Genomic DNA, 8,974 nt, shown 5'->3' with positions numbered 1-8,974 from the left:
TCTCAGTGTTATGCAACCATCACCTCTATCTAGTTGCAAAATATTTTCATTACTCCAAAAGGAAAGCCTATCCACATTAAGTAGTCAGTCCCTGTTCCCCCCTCACCTTGGCCTCTGGAAACCATGAATCTACTTTTCATCACTACGGATTTGCCTATTCTAGGTGTTTCATGTAAATTGAATCATACAATCTATGACTTTACATACGTGGCTTCTTTCACTTAGCGTAATGTTTTGGAGGTTCATCCATGTTGTTGCATGTGTTAATACTTCATCCTTTTTTTTAATGGTTCTAGGAACTTTTTAGAAATGCAAATTTCCTGCCTTACCCAGACCTAGTGAATAAGAAACTCTCAGAGGTGTGTGGGGGCAGCAATTTGTGTTGTTGTAAGTCTCTTGGTGATTCAGATGCATGCTAGAGTTTAGGAACCACTGACTTAGGGGATGCCAGTCTCTGATGTTTAACTCAGAAGGAAGTTGTTGTCTTCCTAAATTCAGTATATTATGATTCAGTTGAAGACCCATAGTTGATGTAGGCATTTTAAAAACAAAACATATTTTCATTTTTCTTGATGTAAGAGAGAGCTCTCAGGATCTGGCAAATTCATTTTTTGTCTTAAAATACATATATGTCAAAAACTACAGGGCTTCCTTTTGAAATAATTCCAAATGATTTTGAATCTCTCCATGTTAACTTTAACCTTTTCCATTTTGTTTCTATCCTATGTTGGGAATGGCTGGTTGCTTCTCAAACGTCTCCAGATGTGCTTTCCATTACCCAAGCTGTGCATTACAGGTGGCTGCAAACAGGACCATCCCAGTGGACTCCTTCCTTCCCTCCCTCCTCATGCTGTAAATGGCATGCCTAGACCCAAGAGACCACTTACAAGGCTTGAAGTTGCAGTCAAACCTAGAGGAATTTTTATAATTTGTCACCCCAATTCCAAATTTTATCTCTGGCATTTCCCCCTCATCCTGGCTTGTGTAGTAATTTGTGTTTTAGGAAGAGAAGTTGTCTTGGATGAAATGGGAACCTGTAGGAGAAAATGCAAGGAACTGGAGTCAAATGATCTGGATTCAAGCGCTGACTTGCTTCATGTGCTTGTTTATCCAACAAACACAGTATTTACGAGTGCCGTGTAAACTGCATATTGGGTAAGAATACAACAGTGAACAAGATAGACGCTGTTCTCCTCCTTTTCAATTTGGGGACTTTAAAGTCTAGAAGGAGAGTAAAACCAGCGAAGAGGTGATTTTACACTGTGTGATGATGCTGTGATGGGGGAGTGCCTGTCAAATATGCTACAGAGGATATGGAAAAGGTACTTACTCCAGTGATGATGGTGGGTGTCGGGGGAGTGGGAGCCAAACAAGGCTCCCAGGGAAAAGAGGTGACTACATTTAGACATGGAATGGCGAATAGAGTTAATTAGGGAAATTTGGGCTTAGGTGGGGCAGGAGTGGTTTTAATAGAAAGAGCATTCCAAGGAGAGAAAATGGTGTATACAGAGGGTGAGAGAAAGGACTTTTGTGGAAAAGGAGCTGAGAAGATTCTGAAGCGTTAGTTGTAATGTTGAGGGTGGGTCTGGTCAGATGTAGGGACAGCAAGAGCTGAGGCTCTGGAGCAAAGTCAGGGCCCAGTGAGTCATTGCGGTCTTGTTAGAAATCACAGTGGAAATCCATGGGAAGGTTGAAAGCTGAGATGTGATTTGATCTTCTGTGTGTTTTAGTGGTCACTTGGGCTATGTAAGGGAGTAAGTTAGAGGGAATTAGAGAGGAGGTTGGAAGTTCAATGAAGAGGCCCTTGAAATCAGGACCTCTTGTACAGGAACAATCAGATTGCAAATGTGACACATTGTAGAATGATTTGAGAATGTGTATTAAGTCAGGGATGTGTATTCTCTGTGATTCAGAAATTCTATTCACAAGGAGCTCTGTACAAGATGCCCATAACTATGTTCTTTGAAATTTAAAAAAATGGAAGCAATCTAAATGCCCATAAATGGGAGAATGGATAAAAAGGATACATAAAACATGGTATATTTATACAATGGGATGTTATATGGTAGTTAAGATGAATGAACCAGGCCTAGATTTAGCAAACTGAAAAACCTCAAAAACATAATGTCAGGCAAACAAGTGTGGTTTACGGAATTATAAATACAATTTGACAGTATTTATCTGAAGTTTATAAGATAGCTGGGCAGGCTGGCTCACACCTGTAATTCCAGTACTTTGGGAGGCCGAGGCAGGCGGATCACCTAGGTCAGGATTTCAAGACCAGCCTGGCCAACATGGCAAAACCCCGTCTCTACTAAAAATACAAAAAATAGCGGGGTGCAGTGGCGCGTGCCTGTAATCCCACCTACTTGGGAAGATGAAGTGGGACAATCGCTTGAACCAGGGAAATGGAGGTTGCAGTGGGCCGAGATGGCACTATTGCACTGCAGCCTGGGCAAGAAGAGTGAAACTCTGTCTCAAAAAATAAAAATAATAAATAAATAAATAAATAAATAAATAAGTAAATAAATAAATAAAAATAAAGTTTATAAGATAGACTATTATTTTGTGCACCATTAAGGCAGAAAAAATGCTGAGAATTAAACTCTGACAAAATGCTTTCTTGTCACTTATAATTCAACACTGATTTGACAGTTTTTTAACCATATATTACTCTTATACATTCATGAAAGAGGAAAATATAAGTAACATAATCAATTAAGGTATTCTGTAAATTTTTCCACATTTAACATCTGACTTCTTAGAATTCTTTTCTGGTGCCTGTGTTTTTCGGCACAATAAAACCTCCATCCAAATTGAGTATTGGTAATAAAGCATTTCTGAAAAGAATCTATAAAAGAACAAAGTCATTGGCATTGTGCTCTCAAGCTATTTTTGCAGTTAGGTACAGCTAATCTACTTATGGTTTCTACTTCTGGAATCTTGTTAAAACATTTCTGATTTGCCACCCCTTCTTCCTCTACCCTCTCTTCATAGCCATTTTGTTCCTCAAGGTAAGAACAGTACCCTGCCATTGTCTCCAGAATCTTTTCCCACACTTTCGACACCAATTCTGCAAGTTTGTTTCTTGTCCCTGTGATGTTGGAGAAGGTACGGCCATGATGGTTACGATGCAGTGTCCATCTGGCTGACTGCTTTTGGAAGATGTCACCAATGATGACAACATCCTGATTTCAGAGAGATGAAAATGTGAAAAAACAAATGTGCCTTAGAAACAATGAAATATGGTAGTTGTAATTGATGGATAAAAACATATGTGGAAAAAAGGCCAGGCACGGTGGCTCACGCCTGTAATCCTAGCAATTCGGGAGGCCAAAGCAGGCAGATCACTTGAGGTTAGGCGATTGAGACCAGCCTAGCCAACATGGTGAAACTTTGTCCCTACTAAAAATACAAAAAGTAGTCGGGCTTGGTGGTTCACATCTATAATCCCTGCTATTCAGCAGGCTGAGGCACAAAAATCACTTGAACCTGGGAGGTGGAGGCTGCAGTAAGCCAAGATTGTGCCACTGCACTCCAGCCTAGGCGATAGAGCAAGACTCTGTCTTAAAACAAACAAACAAAAACAAACAAAACAAAAAACAACTCAACAACAACAACAAAACATATGTGGAAAATGTGTAACTTTATGCATGGACATGATAGACACCAAATCCAAGATGGCTATTATCCTAGAGAAAGCAGTTATGTGGAAATGAAGGCTATGTGATTGGTAACTGATGTTCAGGAAGCTTCAGTGAATTGCAAATATCCTATTTCTTAAGCGAGGTGGAAGATACATGGGTGAGTATTATTTTTCTATATTTGTTGTAGGACTGAAATATTTCAAAACAAAAAAAGGAAATTGCCGCATGAGTGCAATTCTATTAATTAGCTGTGTGACTCTGAAGAACCTGTGCAAACTTAGCCTTCTACTCTACATTTTAAAGATAGTATACCTCTCCTTCCTGCCTCAGAGGAATTTTGAGTTGTTATGAGGCTCAAATAGCAAATGCTTGTGAACACCTTTGTTCAACTGTTCAACTGTAAAGCATGACGTAGAAAGATTATGAAGATTGTCATCTCACAAGCTAACCAAACTTCTTACTAAGGGTGTGTTACCTTCAAATGGTGATGTCTATTTCACTACCACCTTGAATTGGGGCCAGCTTTGTGATTTGCTTTGATCAATAGAGTGTGACAAAAGTGGCACAGCAAGTTCCAGAATCTAGATGTTGATGTTAATATACCTTTGATTATAACATTTTAAAAATCCTGAGTCACCACCATGCTATTAAGAAGCCTAGTCTAGCCTATTGAAACATGAGCAGTCACATGAAGAAGAACCGTGGAGTCCAGCCACCAGCCAGAACCAAGGGCTAGACATGAGTGAGGCCATCTTGGACCCTCCAGCCCCACCGACCCTCCAGCTAAATGTTGCAAACTAACAGAACTCCCCAGCCAACCTGCAGAATCATGAGAGATGATAAATTGCCATTGTTTTTAGGCCGTTTTAGGCTAGTTTGTGTTGCAGCAAAGTCTACCTGAAACTAGAAGCCTTTGAGAGTTATCCTGATCCATGACTTACATTTTGGTATGATCTATTTTGCAGACCACATGACACTGCTATCACTATATTGTATTTAAACAGTAAGTATTAAGCACCTACTGTGTGTAGGTTACTGACTAGGTGCTATGAAGACTACACAGAGGCACCATCAATAGCTTACTTACAGCACTCAGAGGACCTCTAATCTCATTAAGAAGACAATATGTATACTATGTAAAGTTAAATAAGAATAAACTAACCTGAAAAATCCAAGCTCTCCAGAGAAAAGCTAAGATATATGAAGTTCTTAGTATGCAGCTGAACCTATGACCCGGTTCATTTAATTTTCACAATAACCCTCCAAGGTAGGCACAATGAGCATTCCCATTTTACACATAAGAACATTGTGGCTAAGTCGCCCAGGGTCACACAGCCTGGGTCCCGGCAGCCTGCCTATAGCCCATGTGCTTTAGCTGTGAACTAAATAAATGAGAGCCAGAGCCGAGAGTATGAGGAGACAGATGATCTGGGGCTAGGAAATGGTCAAGAAGCCCCTGGGGGAGGTGAGACCTCAGCCAGCCTTGGAGGGTGGGTAGGAGTTGGGATGAAATTAAGGTGGGGGGGTTCCAGGGGGAGGTCGTGGCATGCGCGCTGTGGAAAGAGTGGGGAATCACATGGAGTATTGGAGGACCCACGAGCGGGACACCCTCTGGATCAGGATCAGCCTCCCCTCAACCCAGAAGTGGCCCTGACTGTCCTTACTGGCTGCTTGCCTCCCAAGGAGACCCTCACTGCCTGACAGAGGGGATGCCTGGGGAGGGGGCTGGGAGGAGCTTGGGAAAAAGCAGAAGATGTCAGTGTCACTGGATGGACTATAAGACAGAGCCAGAAAATGGATGGGTCCACTAGAGATTCTCCCCATCAGCTGGGTGGGAGGGAGTAGTGATCTAGCAGGAGCTGTCTTCCAGATGCCCTGGGGAGCCCCTTGTCCCCATCTCCATTGGCCAGGACAGCACAGAGGCCAGAATAGTATTGAGGCTGAAGAGGGCAGAGGGCAAGTTGCTAGGCCTGAGGACAGCTGCATTTGCACCAGTGGCAGGGGTGGGGCCTGCAGAGGAGTTGCTCCTCGTGGCCCTGCATGTGATGGGGCCTAGGTCACCTTATCTTGCCATCCTACACCACCATCAACAAACCTTGTCTATGGCTCTAGAGCAAGCTTGTCCAATCCATAGCCCACAGGCCGCATGTGGCCCAGGATGGCTTGAATGTGCTCCAATACAAATTTGTAAACTTTCTTAAAACATGAGATTTTTTTGTGATTTTTTTTTCAGCTCATCAGCTATCATTAGTGTTCATGTATTTTATATGTGTCCCAAGACAATTCATCTTCTTTCAGTATGGCCCAGGGAAGCCAAAAGATTGGACACCCCAAGAGGAAATGGTGTGCTCAGATATGCTTTTGAAATTTACACTACTTAATAATCTCTGAATCATCATGAAATATGTTAGTATGAGGCCAGTTCTTGTTTATTGTATGTATTTTTGGCCAAACTATGTTACTCAACATTATAAATGCCCACTGCATCAGTGGGGTTGCTGGTTGTTTGCAGAGGTGGTTGCTGTTCCTGGAAAGGATTCAGACTGCACCATAGGAAAAGCCGGGAACCACATGAGGCACCATCTGGCTTCATTACTCCTTCCTTGAAACACTGCAGAGCTCATGTCCTGTTGGGCTTCAGGAAAGTCTCCAAACGAAGGGGCATTTGAAGTGGCCTGGAAGGATGAAGATGTTACCAGGTGAGGCCAGAAGGAGGAGGCACACCAGGTGGTGGAGGCAAATTCAGCAAAAGCCTGGGACCCACCACACACAGAGGATGATCAAGGATGAGGAAGAGGTCTAGGCAGGTTAAGGTTGGGAGGTGAGAAATAGAATACGCTGGGACAGAGAAGATGGTTGGAGTGGTGCTGTGAGGGAGGACCCTGACCACGGACAGTTTGGAGTCACGGCATTTCATTCCAAAAGCAAAACAAAGAAGTTCAAGATTAGGTGAAAGCAGAAATTCCACCTGACCAGTTCTTTATTCAGTCTTGAGAATCTAGGGTAAGAACAGACGGATAGAAATCGTATCATTATGAGAACATCCCGTTTAAAAAGATCAGAAGGCAGCCAGGTGCAGTGGCTCACGCCTGTAATCCCAGCACTTTGGGAGGCCGAGGCAGGTAGATCACCTGAGGTTGGGAGTTCAAGACAAGCCTGGCCAACATGGTGAAACCCCATCTCTACTAAAAATACAAAAATTAGTTAGGCATGGTGGTGTATGCCTGTAGTCCCAGCTACTCGGGAGTCTGAGGCAGGAAAGAATCATTTGAACCTGGGAGGCAGAGGTTGCATTGTGAGCTGAGATTGCACCATTGCACTCCAGCCTGGGTGACAAGAGTGAAACTCTCAAAAAAAAAAAAAAAAAAAAAAAAAAAAAAAAAATCAGAAGGCTCTACCTAAACAAACCCTTGAAATGCAAAAGACATAAAGTCCATGTAGTGGATGGCAAGATGGTTGAATAGGAAGAGCTTGGGTCTGCAGCTCCCAGCAAGATCAATGCAGAAGGCAGGCGATTTCTACATTTCCAACTGAGGTACCCGGCTTATCTCACTGGGACAGGTTAGACAGTGGGTGCAGCCCATGGAGGGTGAGCCAAAGCAGGGTGGGGCATCGCCTCACCTGGGAAGGGCAAGGGGTTGGGGAACTCCCTCCCCTAGCCAAGGGAAGCCGTGAGGGACTGTGCCGTGAGGGACTGTGCCATGAGGGATGGTGCATCCTGGCCCAGATACTACACTTTTCCCGCAGTCTTCACAACCCACAAACCAGGAGATTCCCTCGGGTGCCTACACCACCAGGGCCCCAGATATCAAACACAAAACTGGGTGGCTGTTTGGGCAGGCACCGAGCTAGCTGCAGGAGTTTTCTTTTTCATACCCCAGTGGCACCTGGAACACCAGAGAGACAGAACTGTTCACTCCCCTGGAGATGGAGCTGAAGCCAGGGAGCCAAGTGGTCTAGCTCAGTGGATCCCACCCCCATGGAGCCCAGCAAGCTAAAATCCAATGGCTTGAAATTCTCGCTGTCAGCACAGCAGTCTGCAGTTGACCTGGTGTGGGGAAGGGCGTCCGCCATTACTGAGGCTTGAGTAGGTGATTTTCCCCTCACAGTGTAAACAAAGCTGCCAAGAAGTTTGAACTGGGCAGAGCCAACTGCAGCTTGGCAAAGCTGCTGTAGTCTCACTGCCTCTCTAGATGCCTCCTCTCTGGGCAGGGCATCTCTGAAAGAAAGGCAGTACCTCCAGTCAGAGGCTTACAGATAAAACTGCCATCTCCCTGGGACAGTGCACCTGGGGGAAGGGGTGGCTGTGGGTGCAGCTTCAGCAGACTTAAACGTTCCTGCCTGCTGGCTCTGAAGAGAGCAGTTGATCTCCCATCACAGTGCTCGAGCTCTGCTAAGGGACAGACTGCCTCCTCAAATGGGTCCCTGACCCCTGTGCCTCCTGGCTGGAAGAAACCTCCCAGCAGGGGTTGACAGACACCTCATACAGGAGATCTCTGGCTGGCATCTGGTGGGTGTCCCCCTGGGACAAAGCTTCCAGAGGAAGGAACAGGCAGCAATATTTGCTATTCTGCAGCCTCCGTTGGTGATACCCAGGTAAACAGGGTCTGGAGTGGACCTCCAGCAAACTCCAACAGACCTGCAGCAGAGGGGCCTGACTGTTAGAAGGAAAACTAACAAACAGGAAGGAATAGCATCAACATCAACAAAAAGGATGTCCACACAAAAACCCATCCGAAGGTCACCAACATCAAAGACCAAAGGTAGATAAATCCACAAACATGAGGAAAAACCAGTGCAAAAAGACTGAAAATTCCAAAAATAGAATGCCTCTTCTCCTCCAAAGGATAACAACTCCTCGCCAGCAAGGGAACAAAACTGAATAGAGAATGAGTTTGATGAATTGCCAGAAGTAGGTTTCAGAAGGTGGGTAATAACAAACTGCTTCGAGCTAAAGGAGCATGTTCTAACCCAATGCAAGGAAGCTAAGAACCTTGAAAAAAAGGTTAGAGGAATTGCTAACTTGAATAACCAGTTTAGAGAAGAACATAAATGACCTGATAGAGCTGAAAAATGGCATGAGAACTTTGTGAAGCACATACAAGTATCAATAGTCGAATCAATCAAGCAGAAGAAAGGACATCAGAAATTGAAGATCAACTTAATGAAATAAAGCGTGAAGACAAGATTAGAGAAAGAAGAATGAAAAGGAACAAACAAAGCCTCTAAGAAATATGGGACTATGTGAAAAGATCAAAACTACGTTTGATTGATGTACCTGAAAGTGACAGGGAGAATGGAAACAAGTTGGAAAACACTCTGCAAGA

This window comes from Theropithecus gelada, chromosome 15 (genome assembly GCF_003255815.1).
Source record: "Theropithecus gelada isolate Dixy chromosome 15, Tgel_1.0, whole genome shotgun sequence".
Taxonomy (NCBI): Eukaryota; Metazoa; Chordata; class Mammalia; order Primates; family Cercopithecidae; genus Theropithecus; species Theropithecus gelada.
This window is presented reverse-complemented; position numbering follows the sequence as displayed.